This window comes from Trichechus manatus, unplaced genomic scaffold (assembly GCF_000243295.1).
Source record: "Trichechus manatus latirostris isolate Lorelei unplaced genomic scaffold, TriManLat1.0 scaffold00047, whole genome shotgun sequence".
NCBI classification, from domain to species: Eukaryota; Metazoa; Chordata; class Mammalia; order Sirenia; family Trichechidae; genus Trichechus; species Trichechus manatus.
The window spans coordinates 8,872,776-8,889,957 of record NW_004443983.1 but is presented as its reverse complement, the minus strand read 5'-3'; the positions used below and the strand labels follow the sequence as shown (position 1 = coordinate 8,889,957).

Sequence of the window (17,182 nt, the reverse complement as noted above, 5' to 3'; positions counted from 1 at the left end):
CTCCTTCTATATGCCTTCCACTTCACTCCTTTCCTTTGTCCCCCTCACTCTTGGATCTTCACAGTTCCGAATCTTATTTTTCTGTTGTATAAACTGAAGCCCGTGGAGGTTAAAGGAACTATTTAAAGTCACAAAGCTGGTAAGTAGAATGAACGTCTAATGCCAAAACCTATTTCTAGCTTCCTCCAAAGATTATTAGAGGAACAGCTGGCATTTAATTTTTAGAGATCTTCCAAATAACTGTAATTTCTTAACACTAGAGTTTTCTCTTAGAAGACTGTTTTCCCACCTATAAGCACTGTGTATTTGTTGAGATGGATTTGGATAATACCAATACTTTAGCAGAACAAAATGAGATAATTCAGGTCCTTAATCCAAAGTTCTGTTTCTATTTAAGATTATCTAAAAAAGTGACAGAAGATCCTAATTCCCTGCTACCCACTTTCCTCCCAACTTAACTGGTTTTCCCTAGCTGCTAGTCACAGCTTAATTCTTTTGTTTGGACTGGTTAGAAATATGTTGGAAGAAAAATTAGACAAACTTGTAAAACTTTATTTTGCTGATTTGTGGAATTGCCCATGGTATTATTCCTCTAAAGCAGTTCAGTTTTTATAATTCTATAGGAACAGAGGTCAATAGGCTTATTTCATTAAAAATATCAAGAGAAGAGATGGACATGTATAAGTGAATAAGTCTGAAACTTTAGAACACATAACTTATGTTTAAAATCTTTAGATCCCACTGACAGATAGTGGTATGCTAGATGGCTGACAGCTTCAACTTCACATCTCCAAGTCTAGAATTACACACTAAAGTAGACAAGCAGACAATTTTGACTTTAAAGGACTAACTGACATACACTTAGTGAGAAAAAGAAAGAAAAGGTTACTGATAACTTCTATCTGTCCTCAAACCCAAATCTCATATCCCTTTTAACTGAAAGGGATAAGAGAGAAGGACTCCAAAGGCACCCAGAGGAGCCCATGGGAAAATATAATGATAATGCACCATCCCACCTAGTATGTTAACAGTGGTCTAAAAACCCGCAATCAACATTAGGCCACAGAAGGCTATTAACCCTTTGCTTCCAGTATGGTTGAAACATCACCTTTATGAGGAGAGAGTGTGCAAATTCACATCCAAGGTTGGAACCCGACTGTAGAAGGTGTCTCCAAGGTCAGGTCCCAGTTCTCCAGTCAATCTACTTCTGAAGAGTGGCTGTATGAATGGGAATAGAGTTACTCTATACAGTCAGATTTAACTTTACAAGATAGAAGTCCTAGAGGTAACAACTCCTCTATGGGCCTGAGAACTGTGGAGAGAAACAAACGGCTTTGACCAGCCAAAGGGGATATCAGTGTTCCCATGCTCACAACATGACTCATAAGAAGACATCTTGGGACTGTATGCAGAGACTATCTATCTTGTTTGAAATTCTAAAAATCCTGGTTAAACTATTCTAAAATTCATGGCTATATGATTCCCAAACCCATAGATTAGAAGCAGCAAATTAAAAGGCTAATGACAGCTACATAGATTACTACAAGAATTGACAATAGACAGAGAAGAAAGAAATAGAAAAATTATTCTGAAACACAAACATATTTAAAAACCCACACAGTCTAGGACCACTGACAGACTCACAGCTTTACAAACCTCAGTGGCCCCTTCGTCATTACCATTTCCAAGCATGCTAAGATAATTTATTATAAGTGTAGGAGAGAAATATGGCTTGGTAGCAAAACATATAAAAGAGATTTAGGAATTCTAGTTCACACTAAGTTCATTGTGAATTAAGCATGCTCTGGCTGCCAAGGGGCTACAGAGTCTTAGGATACAGCAATAGAAGCTGTATGAGCAGTGTGAGAGGGGGTAATTACACCCTACTCAGCACTGGTCAGATGAGTTCCTTTCTGGATTCCTTGTTTTAAGAAGGAAGAACAAGTAAGTATGTATTCATATGAGAGCCACCAGGACCCTGATGAGATTTGGGTGGTTTAGTGTAGAATTCTCACCTTCTGTTCAGGAAACTTGGGTTTGAATCCCAGCCAATGCATATCATGCACAGCCACCAGCCCCGACTGTCAGTGGAGGCTTGGGTGTTGCTATAAAGCTGGAGAGGTTTCAGCAGAGCTTCCAGGCTAGGAAGAATGTCCTGGCAATCTACTTTGGAAAATCAGGCAATGAGAACCCCATGGATCACAGTGGTCTGATCCACAATTGATCATGAGTATGGCATAGGACCAGGCAGTGGTCACCATGAGGAGGGGGGCTAACTCGACAGCAGCTAACAACAACAATAATTCGAGGAAGAGTTATTTATTTATTTATTTTGCAGGGAGATGATACATAAACCCAATAAACAAAAAAACCCCGAACCTGTTGCTATTCAGTCAATTCTGACTCAAGGCAATTCCACGTGTGTCAGAGTAGAACTATGCTCTGTAAGGTTATATTTTGGAAGTAGAGTGCCAGGCCTTTCTTCTGAAGTACCTCTGAGTGGACTCAAACCGCCAATCCTCTGGTTAGCATCTGAGGCGTTAACCGTTTATACCACTCAGGGCCTCTATAAATCCAGTAGGTAGGACTAAATTGGAGCTACTGCAGCTGACACAGGGTAAGGGTCCCTGAGGGAACTTGCAGGAGGAATCCCTGGGGTTCCCCAGAGTAGTACCCACATCTGTGCTACAGTTGATCTTCTCATGGCCACTAGTAATCCCATCACATCTGCAGTGTCCCCTGCTCAGAATCTTAGTGGCTTTGCTTTGTCTTCAGCCCTGCATCTCAAACTAGGGGGATTCAAAGTAAGGGTAACAAGGTGTGTGCCAGCAGGCACTTGAAGCCACAACATACATGGCTCAGGAGGTTACAAACTGGCCATACAGATGCCTTCTGTTTGGTTTGCACAATCTCCCTCCCCACCCCTTCATCTGAACCTGTTCTATATATGAATGGATATAACATAAAAATATGTTTCCAGATTTCTTTAAACAACCAAAACTCTGGCAGCCCAGGGTCTGCGTCAGGCACAGGACAATGGACTAGGACTGATGGTAGCTCCGTCCCTTGGCCTACTCTCCAGATTGCCACTGCCCTCCATCGTTAACATCATTTCCTTTAAACCAAACAAATAAAATTAACCATTACACTTCATTTATTTAACCTAGTGGCACACTGGTTAAGTGTTTGACTGCTAGACAAAAGGCTGGCAGTTTGAATCCACCAGTCATCCTTAGAAATCCTATGGGGCAATTCTATTCTGTCCTATAAGGTCACTATGAGTTGGAATCGACTCGTCAGCAATGGGTTTGGTTTTCTGGCTTTTGCCTGACATTTGAGTTTGTAAATACTGCCCTAGAGCAACACTTTTACTTGATTTAAAAGTAACTTAAAATATTTTTATATTTAAGACCAATGCAGGTGTATTGGAGAAACAAAGCAAAACACAAGTGAACTTTTAAGAGAAAACAATATTAGCCCTGAGATGTTGAAGAACTGTCAAGCTTATGGAGGGTCACCATGTGCTGTGCCTGCTTCCTGAGGAGTGAAGTTTCTACTCTCGATTTATTTTATTTTTTTTATTAAAAAAAAATTTTTTTTAAATTGTACGTTAGATGAAGGTTTACAGAACAAATAGTTTCTCATTAAACAAGTCAGTATACATACTGTTTTATGACATTGGTTAACAACCCCACAACATGTCAACACTCTCCCTTCTTGACCTTGGAGGACCTTTTTTTTTTTTGGTGAAAATATACACAGCCAAAGTCACACCATTTCAAAAGTTTCTACATGTACAATTCAGTGACATCGATTACATTCTTCCCATTGTGCTGCTATTCTCACTATCATTTTCCAAATTATTCCATCTCCATTATCTTCAACTTACTGCCCCCTAGGCTTCCCATCAAACATTTTCAGTTGTTGTTCTCAATTTGATCTCACATAATTCTTTTTTTTGTACCTTAGATAAAGGTTTGCAGGATAGTTTCTCATTAAACAGTTGGTACACATATTGCCCTATGACAATGGTTAACAACCCCATAATATGTCAACACTGTCCCTTCTCAACCTTGGGTTCCCTATCACCAGCTTTCCTGTCCCCTCCTGCCTTCTAGTTCTTGTCCCTGGACTGCCGTGTCTCATTAGTCCTGTTTTGTTTTATGAGGCTGCCCAATCTGGGCTGAACGGTCAACTTGGGGAGTGACTTCACCACTGAGCTAAAAGGGTGTCCGGGGCCATACTCTCGGGATTTCTCCAGTCTGTCAGGCCAGTGATTCTGGTCTTTCTTTTTCGTGAGTTAGGATTTTGTTCTACATCCTTTTCCAGCTCTGTCCAGACCCTCTATTGTGATCCCGGTCAGAGCAGTCAGTGGTGGTAGCTGGGCACCATCTAGCTGTACTGGACTCAGTCTGGTGGAGGCCTTGGTAGCTGTGGTCCATTAGTCCTTTGGACTAATCTTTTCCTTGTATCCTGTTCTCTTCATTCTCCCTTGCTCCTGAAGGGGTGAGACCAGTGGAGTATCTTGGATGACTGCTCACAGGCCTTTAAGACCCCAGACGCTACTCACCAAGGTAGAATATAGAACATTGTCTTTATAAACTGTGTTATGCCAATTGAGCCAGATGTTCCCCAAGACCATGGTCCGCACAGCCCTCCACCCATCAATTCAGTCCCTCAGGGAGTTTGGAAGTGTCTATGGAGCTTCCATGACCTTTCCTTGTACAAGTTGTGCTGGCTTCCCCAGTATTGTATACTGTCTTACCCTTCACCAAAGTTACCACTTATCTATTGTCTATTTAGTTCCTCTCCCCACCCCTCCCATCCTTTGTAACCAACAAAGATTGTTTCTTTTTGTGTGTAAACATTTACATGAGTTTTTACAGTAGAGGTCTCATACAATATTTGTCCTTTTGTGATTGACTTCTTTCACTCAGCATAATGTCCTCCAGTTTCATCCATGTTATGAGATGCTTCACAGATTCATCATTGTTCTTTAATAATACTCCTTTGTGTGTATGTACCATAGTTTGTTTATCCATTCATCTGTTAATGGGCATCTAGGTTGTTTCTATCTTTTTGCTATCGCGAACAGTGCTGCAGTAAACATGGGTATGCATATATCTATTCATGTGAGGGCTCTTATTTCTCTAGGATATATTCCTAGGAGTTGGATTGCATTTTTTAGTGCTTTTTTTTTTTTGTGGTGCTGATGTTTTCTTTGTTCCTCTTACTCTCCTGTGCCAAATTCCTTTTATTTGTGGATTTTTTTTTTTCATTTCTTTTGTTTTTGTAGGTTTTGTTTTTACTGAGACTTTATGTTTTTCTTCTTTATTTTGATGAGTAGGTTTGTTAACTTTCTTTGTGGTTACCTTGAAATTTACCCTTATCTTCCTAGATTTGAACCAGTCTATTTTTACTTGCTATTGCCTTGCCTTCCTCTCCATTAGAAGCTTCTATACCTACACAGTTATTCTCTCTTTTATTGTTCTGATGCTGCTGTCATTTACAGATTAACGTCTCTGGTTCCCTGTTGTAATTCTTTTGGTTTTGCATAGTCCTTAAGAGTTCATTTCTTAGGTTGGTATCTGGCTAGTACAATCCTATGTCCTAGATTCAGCCTGTGGTCTGATGTTGTTTGTTCTCAGATCAAAGGACCCCCTTTAATAAGTCTTGTAAGTTTGGTTTGGTTTTACATAGTCCCCTAATTTCTGTTTATCTGGAAAGGACCTAATTTCACCATCATATTTCAACGAGAGTTTTGCAGGATATATTATTCTCGGCTGGCAATTTTTTTCTTTCAAGGTTTTATATATGTCATCCCATTGCCTTCTTGCCTGCACGGTTTCTGCTGAATAATCTGACCTTAGTCTTATTGTTTCTCCTCTGTATGTGACTTCTTCTTTTTCTCAAGTTCCTCTCAGGATTCTCTGTCTTTGATTTTAGCAAGTGTGATTATGATACACCATGGTGATTTTCTTTTGGAGTCTATCCTATATGTGGTTCACTGAGCTTCTTGGATGGTCAGCTTTTCATCTTTCATGATATTGGGGAAGTCTTCCATCAGCAATTCTTCAACGATCCTCTCTGTGTTTTCTGTTTTCTTCCCTTGTTCTGGAACTCTGATCAGTCGCAAATTTTTGCTTTTGATTGTATCCCACATAATTCTCAGGGTTTCTTCATTTTTCTTTGTTCCTTTTTCTGAGTTTTCCTTAAACAGAGTTGTATCCAAGTGTTTGTCTTGAATTTCGCTGATCCTGTCTTCCATCATTTCAAAACTGCTCCTCAGCCCTTCTATGACACTGTCCATTTCTGAAATCTTGTTTATCTTTTGGATTTCTAATTGTTGTTTTTGTATGATTTCTAGTTGTGAATTTATTTTAGCATTTTGTTCCTGTATTATTTTCTTGAATTCTTCCATTTTTTTGTCTGTATTTTCCATGAATTTGTCTGCCTTTTCCATGCATTTGTCTATTTTTTCCTCATTTTTGTCTGCTTTTTGCTTCAACTCTTGGATAATTCTGAATATTAGAGATTTGAATTCCCTATCAGTTAGGTCTAGTGTCTTTTCTTTTACTGGAAGGTCATCTGGTGTTTTATTTTGGATGCCTACTGGAACCATCCTGTCCTGTTTTTGTAAATGTTTTGATATTGTCTGCTGTCTTCGGGGCATTCAGTGGTTATTTTCGTCATTTATCGATTGTAGATTTGTTTCATCCTGCTTTTTTGTTTTATTTGGTTATGTCTGAGCAGGCAGGCTGTGCATTCTTTGTTGTCTGCTCATCTGTGGGCATGATACTTTTCACCTCCTTCTCCAATGGGGAGGGTCAGTCACTCAAGTATGGTACAGCAGGGCAGGTCCAACTGAAGGGGAGTTGCTGGGACGGGTTGTTTGCGGCATGTACCAAGGCTGACAGTGTGGACCAGGAATCAGGCAGGGCAGGTTCCAGTAGGCCATGCCTGTGCTGGTTGGGAGTGTGATGTTCAGTGCATGGTGCAGGTAGTCAGGAAGGAGGGGGTAGATTGTGATGTGTGGAGCTAAGACAGGTATGGGAAAGATGAGAGAGAGGAGAGAGGAACAGGAGCCAAAAACATATATACAAACAAAAAAGAATGCTAACTGGAGATGAGAGACTGAGAAATGGGGGAAAAATTTTTAAAAAAGAAAAACGGTAAAAGAAAATAAATGAATAAATCGAGAGACTGGAAATGAAGAAAGGCAAAAAGGGAATAAGAGAGAGAAGAAAACAAAACAAAGAAACAAAGAAAAACAAACAAAACCAAAAAACAAGAAAAAAGAAATGCCCCCAGGGATGTCCCTGTGTGTCTGCACTGAGTAAGGGAGTAGCTTCCAAGCTGCACGGTACTGCCCGGCTAGAAGGGGCTCCCAAGCTGAGAAAAGAAAAAGAAAACAAACAAACAAATCAAAACAGAACAAATCAGGGCAAACAAACAAAAAAGCCCCAGGGGTCCCACCAGCATGGTGGCATGGGCCGGGAAGCAGTTTCACAGAGGCGTTTTGCAGCCTTTCAGGAAGAAGGAAAGATGGCGCACGGAGCCAGGTATTTGAGAGAAAGGAGGGGGAGGTGGTGAGAGGTAAGGAAGAAATCCAAAGAAGTGGAAAAAAGCAACACCAGCAGCCAACAAAAGGCACTCGGAGCCATCCAGTGCGGGCGGGTGGACTCCAAACGACACCAGGGCGAAGCTAGTGCTTGCCGGCCAAGAGACTGCGGCTGCAGGAAGCAGAGGAGGATAAATGGGGTGAAGAAGGGTAGGCGGTGGGAAAGCCTATATCGCTGGTTACCAGTTGTTCTGTCTCCTACTGGAAGCTCCGGGAAGCTGCTTTCTCGTACTCCCTGTTTGCTGATCTCCGATAGGAGTCCGAGATGGTGGATCCGTGCTGTGGTAGCTGATAGCGGACCTCTGCATGTATCTCTCCTTGCTCTCTGTTTTCAGTCAGTCTCTTAATCCATTCGGTGCTTGGCTGAGTTCTTTATCTCTTCATTTGATGCTTAGGGTTTTCAGGGTTGACGTGTGACTCCATTTGACTTAGTTTTTCTGATCTTTGCTGTGGAGAGACAGCGTGGTGCTTCTCACTATAGCGCCATGTTCTCTCAATTTATTTTAGACCAGTCGTTCCCAACTAGGGGCAATTTAGTCCCCAGGGAACATTTGGCAATGTCTGGAAATATTTTAGGTTTTCACAATGCAGTGGTGGCGAGGGGGAGGTGAGGAGTGCTACTAGCATCTACTGCTAAACCTCCTACAGTGCACAGGCTAGCCCCCACAAGAAAGAATTATCCAGCCCAGAATGGCAAGTCTGAGAAACTCTGTTTTAGGAGAATGTTTGATAAGTGTTGGCCTACAGCATATAGGCTTTTTTGAGGCTCTTCAACATCTGGCCCCAACCAACTATTCCAAATCCATCTAAACTTTTTATCCTCCATTTCTCATATGCTCAGTCCCTACCAGCCTGTCTTCCACCTTTTATATACTCAATTTGGCCATACCATCCCTGACTATATTAACACCATGCTTTTTTATCCCTACTTATCTTTCAAGATCACTCTCAATACTACCTCCTCCTAGAAGCTAACCCCAAAATTAGATCATTTCCTTCTGTATGCTATTTAAAAAATTAAAACAACAAAAAACCACATCACTTTGCTAATACCGCTAACACAACCACATTTGTTACAGGTTGCTCAATCTGTTTTTATTTACATAATGTAAATTGTTACAACATTGCTGTTTGATTGGTAACAAGAACCATATATTAATGGAGTAGTTAAAAGCATAGACTCTGGATTCAGGCACACCAGGATGTGAATTCCTGTGCTGCCTCTTATTAGCTCTGTGATTATGGGCAAGTTTCTATGAAGATGGGGATAACAGTACTCTCAACTCTCCAGGTTTTGTGAGGATCAGAGGAGCCTGGTATACATTATAGGAGCTACCAGGTCTAGCCTCAGGGAAGGTTTACTTCTAATAGCACAGCTAGCACTGGTTCTCTTTGTAGGTATCCCATTTGTATAAGGCAGGAGCCAGCACCAGCTTGAGAAGTGCCCCATGTTCCTCAGAAATGATGCCACTAGACCCCAGAACACCGGGGATTCCCTGAGGATCTAACAAAACTCTGAGAGCTCCTATTCCTTAAACATAGGATAAATAACAACCTATCCATATTCACAGAAACCTTAGTGACGTAGTGGTTAAGAGATATGGCTGCTAACTAAAAGGTCGGCAGTTTGAATCCACCAGGCACTCCTTGGAAACCCTATGAGACAGCTCTGCTCTGTCCTATATGGTCGCTATGAGTTGAAATGGACTCAACGGCAACAGGTTTGGTTTCGGTTTTTTATCCACGTTCACAGCAGAGAGCCTAGTCCCAACTTATGTGCCTGTTGTAAAATTCTTGAAATAAAACAAATTTCACTAAGGATTATGAATCTATTTGCAAAGCCAACAGTTTTACAAAGAATCATTATCAACCGTAATCAGTCTGTGTAGGTTAGGCTTTTTGCATTAGCAGGAGGAGGCATTCACATTTTACTGTGAGAACTCCTGTATACCATTTTAGAACGTACATGTAACAGAGCCTAAGCTGGCTTTGCAGACCTCATCTCTTGTATGGTAATAAGAACTAGACAAACTCCCAAAAAACCTGTAAGTAGCAAACAAACATGTACCCGTCACCAAAGCAGAAAAAGCAAACGAACTCTTTTCCAGGAAAGTGAAACCCAAGTTACAAGCCAGGCTCCTATGGTTCTGTTGCACACTCAGAACAAAATGAGGGACAAAGACATACCAACAGAGCCATAAACAAATCTGGTATGTAGCCCTGCTCCAGCATGATCTCATTATCACTCTAGAGATGGAAACTAGGACCAAGTAAACCAAGCCATAAACGAGACTCTCTGAGCCCCAGTGTTTTGAAAAGGGGATGTAAAATAGGCCATGCATTATTTAGAGTTAAGGAGGTGGGGGCCTCAGATGGGAAATGAAATAACAGATACAGTTTATATTAGTGCCAGCTTGTCCACGTTACATGCATGCCTTGTGGTTGTTTCTGGATGCCCCATTTCTCATTAGAAATTCATTGCAGTCATGATTGGATGTTGTCAAGCTTCATGAAAAGACAAGAGCCAGCTGACAAACTAAATTCTTCATTGTTGTAAAAAGAAACACTTCCAAAAGGAGGTTTAAAAAAAGATTCTAATTATTCTAGCATCATCATGAAACAGGTAACCAAGAAATACAGAATCACGTGTTATGCTATAGAATACCACACAGTACAAATTTTTTGTTCGTTTGTTTCACACAGCCACAGTGACTGCAGGAGCATGCCTGCAAGGTTTATATTATTTAATAAGTAAATTTGATCAAGAGGTTGAAGGCTTTACTTTTCATATTCATTAAGTTAAGTGTATTACAAACAATACAATAACAGAGAGGAAGAGGACATAATGATTGAGGGCACTCAGAGGTTTATGTATGAAGACGCCAAGTGCCAGGCCTCCCCATTCATCATCTCATTTACTCATCACAACAGTCCTTCAAGGTAGGTGCTACTGATTGTCCTCATCCTACATGTCTGAGGTAACTGAGTCTCAGAGGTGGAATAATTTGCCCGACGTCACACAGCTGGTAAGTGGCAGAGCCAGGAATCAAAATGTCTGCCTGACTCCAAAGTTATGCCTGTTACTTAGGTAAACTCTGAGTTCAACCAACTATAAAAACAGAACAAAGGATATTAGAAGCCAGAATCACATAGTGTAAATAAGAAATGGATACTGTTATGGATTGAACTGTGTCCCTCCAAAATATGTGTTAGAATCTTAACCCTTATACTCGTAGATATAATCCTATTTAGAAATAGGGTTTTCTTTGTTATATTAATGAGGCCCTAATGGTGTGGGATGTGTCCTAAACCTAATCACTTCTGAGTTATAAGCAGCATAGACACAGAGACAGGAAGCACCAACAGGGGAAGAGAGATACTACGTGAAGATCACCAAGAAACCAAGGAATGCTGGAAGAGACAAGGATATTACCCCCATAGCCAACAGAGTGAGAGAGCCTTCCCCTAGAGCTGGCATCCTGAATTCAGACTTCTAGCCTCCTGAGCTGTGAGAAAATAACCCACCTGTGGTATTTGTGTTACAACAGCATAGGCAATTAAGACAGATAGTAAACAAGGAGAAGTTTAAGTGTGAGAAGAGAAACCTTGTTCCCCCATGGGACAAAGTTGAACTTTGTGCCACAAATTTTCTGAATGTAAAGCCCAGAGACAGCTTCACCTCCAAAGAACCAGGCTGTCTACTGAACCCTGTGAAAAGTAACCACAGTGCAAAGCACTGCAAAAGCATCCCACGAGCCAAAACAAACACCTATGCAGAACCCACTTCACCTCAGACTTGGCCAATGGTTCATAAGGCTTCAAACCAGTGTTCATAAAACAATCCCCTTGTGTGCACTTTCAGCCCAGTGGCAGCCACTGTCATCACCTGGCTCCAGACATCCTCCTCAAGTGGGGCTGCTCTCTTCTACTTGATCTGACAGTCAACTGTTCCCTGAGCGTGAGGATCTCGGTTGTGGCTCCAGTGGAGTGACTCACTGTAGACTATGACCCTAATTTCAAAGGACTGGAAAAAGTAGCTTTGAAGGTTTCAGCCTAATTTTACATGTAAATAGAAGATAATGGCACTTGAAAAACCAGATGATCAAAGCAGAGGTGGACCACAACGATCCCTTAACAAGTTATATCATAAAGGTTACGAAACCAAAAAAACCCATTGCCATTGAGTTGATTCCAACTCATAGTGACCCTACAGGACAGAGTAGAACCACCCCATAGGGTTTCCAAGGAACAGTTGGTGGATTCGAACTGACAACCTTTTGTTTAGCAGCCAAGCTGTTAACCACTGTGCCACCAGGGCTTCTAATGGTTATGAGGCAGGTGGAAAACAAGAGTGACCTCCCCTGAAACTACTGCCTTGAGACAATTTTTAAACCTTAAACCACAAATATCCCCTGAAGTCTTCTTAAAACCAAATGATAGTTTAGCTTAAATAGTAAAGAATGTCTGCCTTAAGCATTGTGCTCTTTTAAGAACTATCTACATATATGGGATCAAACTGTCAACAGTAATTGGGAAGATTAAATAGGAACCTTAGGGGGCAGTGAGTTTATATTAATGGGAGAGGAACAATCTGATAAAGGGGTGAGAATGGTTGCACAACTGGAAGAATGTAATCAGCGTCACTGAATTGTACATGTAGAAATTATTGAACTGGTGTATGTTCTGCTGTGTATATTCTCAACAACAAAAATAAAATAAATAAATTATAAAAAACAAGAGTGATCTACTGACAAACACACCCACACTTAGATGTAGACATGGATGCAGTCTGTTCTGCTCAGCAGCTCACTCGCTTTCACAACACTGCTGCCATTCAAATGTACGCAATCTCACGCTGACCACGACGCCAACTTCTCCATTACGATATGGTATTCTCTGGATTCACTATCTACCTTACTCAGATTCAATGCCAACTGCCTTTATTTAAAAATAAAAACAAAAAAAAGCCCTCAAAGGATGAAGATTTGTGACTACTAAGCTAACAACAAGAACGTGCAGCAATATTTGCAAGAAACTCCAAATGAAAACTTTCCCAGATGTAGCCTCTGTGTTTTCCCCCTCTTATCAGGAGATATTTTGAACATAAAGAGTACAGAATTGTACCATGTACTGACTGCCTTGATTTAGTATACATTTACCTTTAGTCACTATTTGCTTCCAGATTTTTTTAAAAGGAAATAGCATGCTAGAGCTACACTTGAAGTCCCCTTTTGCACCCATCCTTGATCCCATTCTGTCCCTCAAAGACAACCACTCCACTAATGCTAGTGTGAGCCTGTCCAACCATGTTTTGTTACTTACAATATAACGATACATAAATATATAAAATTGTTTATCTTGCTTATATATGTAGTGTCCTCCGGTACACATCCTTTTGCATCTTGCTACCCCACTCACCATTATGTCTAAGATTATCCATGCTGATACAGAAATATTAATGAAGTATTAATTTTAACTGCTTCCGTCTTATTAGCTACAATCTTAATGACGTTATTGATTTTAACTGCTGTACGGTATTCCATCCTATGACGAAGCCACAGTTTATAAGTTGTCCTACTGCTAGACATTTAAGCTGCCCCTTTCTGCAAACAAGGCTATGATGAACAGTCATCTACTTGTCTCCCTGTGATCATGAAGGAGCGACTCTAGGATACACCTAAGAGTGGAATGTGCTAGGCTATCTTCAATTTTCTAGAAAAAAAAATGCATTTGAAATGTTTTCCAAAATGCTGGTACCAATTCACACACTCACCTGCGTTGTACGAGAGTGGCGATTGCCTCTCATCCTAATACAACCTGTATGATTAGAGTTTAATTTTCGATAAACGGATGGGTGTGGCAATCCTCTTTTAATATTTATTTCCACTCAATGTTAGTGGCAGTCATCATCATCAGAAAGCAATCTCAGATTAAAAGCCCGCCCCTTTGGGTGTATGCCCATTTTACAGGTAGGGAAAATGAGTCTGAGCCGTGAACTGAACTGACCACCAAGGATCACTCTCAATTAGGCAGAGCCAGGACTCAGGCGACTCCAAGCCCCACAGCCTATGACTGTGCTATACTGCCTTACATTTCCCTTCAGGGTCATGTCACACAGCAGATGGACAGAGAGTAAATAAGAGTGAATGCAAACCAACTGAGAAAACAGGAGGCTCCAAGTGCTGAGGGCACAGGGAGTGATCGAGTTGACGCGGGGGCAGTTTTTAAAGCTTAGAAAAAAGAAGCACATTGTATTCAAGGAGAAGGTTGGGCACTAACAAATTCAATTTTAAAAGGCTAGCCGCTTACTTTTTATTAGCTACAATCTTAACAGCCCATAAAGAGGCAGCCCTGCAACAACCACCACCGCAGCTGTGTAATGTTAGTGCAGCAGGACACCCAGGCCTTGTTCTTGGCTGCAGGTTACAAAGAGAGGCTCGGTAGCCCTACTGAGATTCCGGTGTAGAGAGCCAGTCAGGAGTCTGTGACGGCCTGCTGGTACCCAGCTTCACTCACTGCCTGCCCACCTGCAGCTTACTACCCCTCCACCTGGTTCTACTGTTAGCATCTGATCAGTTATTAAAGTGCCTATGAGGTCCCAATCGCTCCTGCCTAGACAGCTGCTGTAACCATCTCCGTCAAATTGTTGTAAAGTGACATGTAGCTCCACAGCTTTTGGTCCCGTGATAAACGTGAGAGAACTAGAGTCTGTTGCTCTCGTTAGCAAGACTGCACTAATTCATGAAGGCTTTGACAAGTCATTTAGTCTCCATTGCCACATGGAGTGAAAGGGCTACAGGGAAGGATAATAAAAACAAATAGGGGTGACAGAGAATTATGTTTCCCTAGATGTAGGTTTTCCAGCCCAGTAAGCAGCAAGGGCAAAATCATGTGGAAAGGAAAGAACTACAAGAATTCTCTAATGCCAGAAGACTTTAAATGGTGTGCTCCACAGGAAAAGAAGGAGCTTGGAACACAGAGCACAAACAAAGAAAAGCCCCAAATCCAGGGAGGAAAACTTGTTCCTGAATCACAGCTAAAGGGTGTTGATTTAATAGAGCAATGTAAAGCCATTTAACTATTAGTTCTCTCTTCTGTGACAAAACTAAACAAACAAAATTTACAGAGTGGGGTAGGGTGAACAGCCGGCAAATCTCATATCATATTCACTGTTTTCAATCCACTCAGCTTCCCAGTCAGCTGTGTCAACCTCTCATTTCACGTCAGCCCCAGCTTTGCTTCTGCCACTCTCCTCTCCTTCTGTCCCTTGCCTTTTTCCATCTTTCTCTCTCTCTCTGGCCCTGTCCCATCCAGGAGCATCACTGGCCACTGTGGGGAAATGAGGCTGCATCCCTGCCATACCACCATCCTCCCCCCATCTCTACCCCCACTTTCACCATGACATCCACCCATCCAGCCATAAAGAGGAACCCACACCTGAGAGCAGCCAAAGACAACTTCTAGAGATGTACTGATAAGGCCAAACTATTAGATCAAGGCTGCCCTTTAACTACCATCTCTGAGAAGGACAGTCTAGAAGGCTTCCAATCCAGAAAAGAATATTCTCTTTATGAGTTTGTTGTTAAGGATGATAAATCATGATAGGTAAGTTAACAGTCTTTCATTAAGAACTTTTTTCACTTTGTTCTGAATATAAGAATATATATTCTGTGTAGCAAATTTGGGAATTATGAAAGCATATGAGCAGAAAATATCACTTATAACCCCAGGCCCTATTTAAAATTTTAGAACATGTCTTAAAGGCACTCATGCATGTGCTTTGGGGCCATGTGGACCAGGGTAGAATCCTGGCTCTGACACTAATTGTGTGGTGTACAATTTAACAGTTTAAGCCTTAGTTTACTCATCTTTAAAATATAGGGTTATACCACCTTCCCCAAAGGTTTGCGAGCACTAAGTGAAATAATACATGCAAAGCACGCAGCACAGTCCCTGCACTTGCTACGTGTTAGTAGCATCCTTCATTTAGGTTCTGTATTAGTTTCCTACTACTGCTGTAACAAATTACCACAAACTTAGTGGCTTAAAACAACAGTTTTATCTCACAGTTTTGGGGGTCAGAAGCCCAAAATGGGTTTCACTGGACTGAGATCAAGGTGTTGGCAGGGCCACACTCCCTTCGGAGACTCTAGGGGACAATTTGTTTCCTTGCCTTTTTTTTAGCTTCTAGTGACTGCTGCTTCCTTGGCCCATGTCCTCCATTTTCAAGGCCAGCAGTGTGGCATGTTCACATCGCTCTGACTCTGACCCTCTGCTTCCATAATCAAATCTCCTTCTATTCTGATTTTCCTGCCTCCCTCTTATAAAAACCCTTGTAATCACATTAGGCCCACCTGGATAATCCAGGATCATCTCCCCACCTCAACATCCTTAACTTAACCACATCTGCAAAGTCCCCTTTACCATGTATGGTAACACAGTCACATATTCTAGGGATTAGGATGTGGACATCTTTGGGGGTATTATTCAGCCTAACTCAGGCTCTTACTATATTCAGCTGTTTGTGGATGGTAACATAGATATGTTGCAAATATTTTTTCTAGTGATCTAAATTCTTTGGTATAAAAGGTAACATATTTGTTGTCAAATGCTATCGATCTATTCTTTTGTCACTTCACACACTAATTTTAAGCCCAGAAAGTCCTTCCATATCCAGTCAGGTTTGTGTGTGTATTTTCATCACTTTGGTCACAAAAACATCACTGTTACAAATTTAAACAATACACAAATACATAATGAGTGAAATGTGTCCCCCGCCTCCAGGTCTGCTCCTTACAGGAAACCACTCTTGGGTCCACTCTTCCAGAGTTTTATGGAATTTCCATTTGTTTATGGGACTAATTTGGATACCTAAGTCTATAGTCCAACTAAGATTTACTTTTGTGAATGGTACACACCTAGGAATTCCTCCTCGAATTGTTTCTTTTCGAATGAATGATTAACCTAAGCACTACTTAGGAAATATTTGTTATTTTTCTATGAAAGTGTGTTCTGTGGGCTATTCTTGTTTCTTCTAGTTACCTATGTCTTGGGATCATCTACCTGCTGATTCCACCTGTTTACAGGTATCACTGTTCACCTGGTAACAGCTGCACAAATTGCAGAAACAGCCCCTGAGTGAAATTAACCACATCCAGAGGACTAATTTTGTAAAATCCAAGGCCATCAGGTGACATAAAAGTCACCTTTCCTGTTTTATGGTTGGGGGAAAATGGTTATATTTGACAAGAATTTGTCACCAAGAAATCCAGGAATCCAGCAGGCATACATGGTGCTAACTTACCTGTCACTCACTCTGGCATCCCCAGGGCCTTGCACAATACTTAGCACACACAGAACATCCTCGAGAAACTTCTGTTGAATGAATGGAGTAAAAAAGCCCAGTGCTGCCTCACAGAAGAGAAACTATCTTGATGTATTTGAAAGGCCTTTTGATGCCACGTGGCTGCCAAGTGGTGAACACTTTGCTCACTAGGAAGGTTTCATAATCTTGAATTCCCTAATCAACAGTCATTTCTAGAGGAGTCATTGTAAAACTGA

At 41.2% G+C, this 17,182-nt stretch overlaps 1 protein-coding gene across 3 annotated transcripts in view; it reads right to left on the bottom strand.

Annotated features, from left to right (window-relative positions):
• Positions 1-17,182, bottom strand: part of MCC (MCC regulator of WNT signaling pathway) — a 326,867-nt gene that overhangs the window by 185,124 nt on the left and 124,561 nt on the right. The window contains exon 1 of one of the 3 annotated variants that reach the window (XM_023731966.1): positions 1,109-1,157. The exons of the other annotated variants lie outside the window; for them this stretch is intronic. The gene's annotated coding sequence lies outside the window, so the exon portion shown is untranslated. Of the gene's footprint in view, positions 1-1,108; positions 1,158-17,182 lie in introns of those variants that run through there. 3 annotated transcript variants of the gene reach the window in all.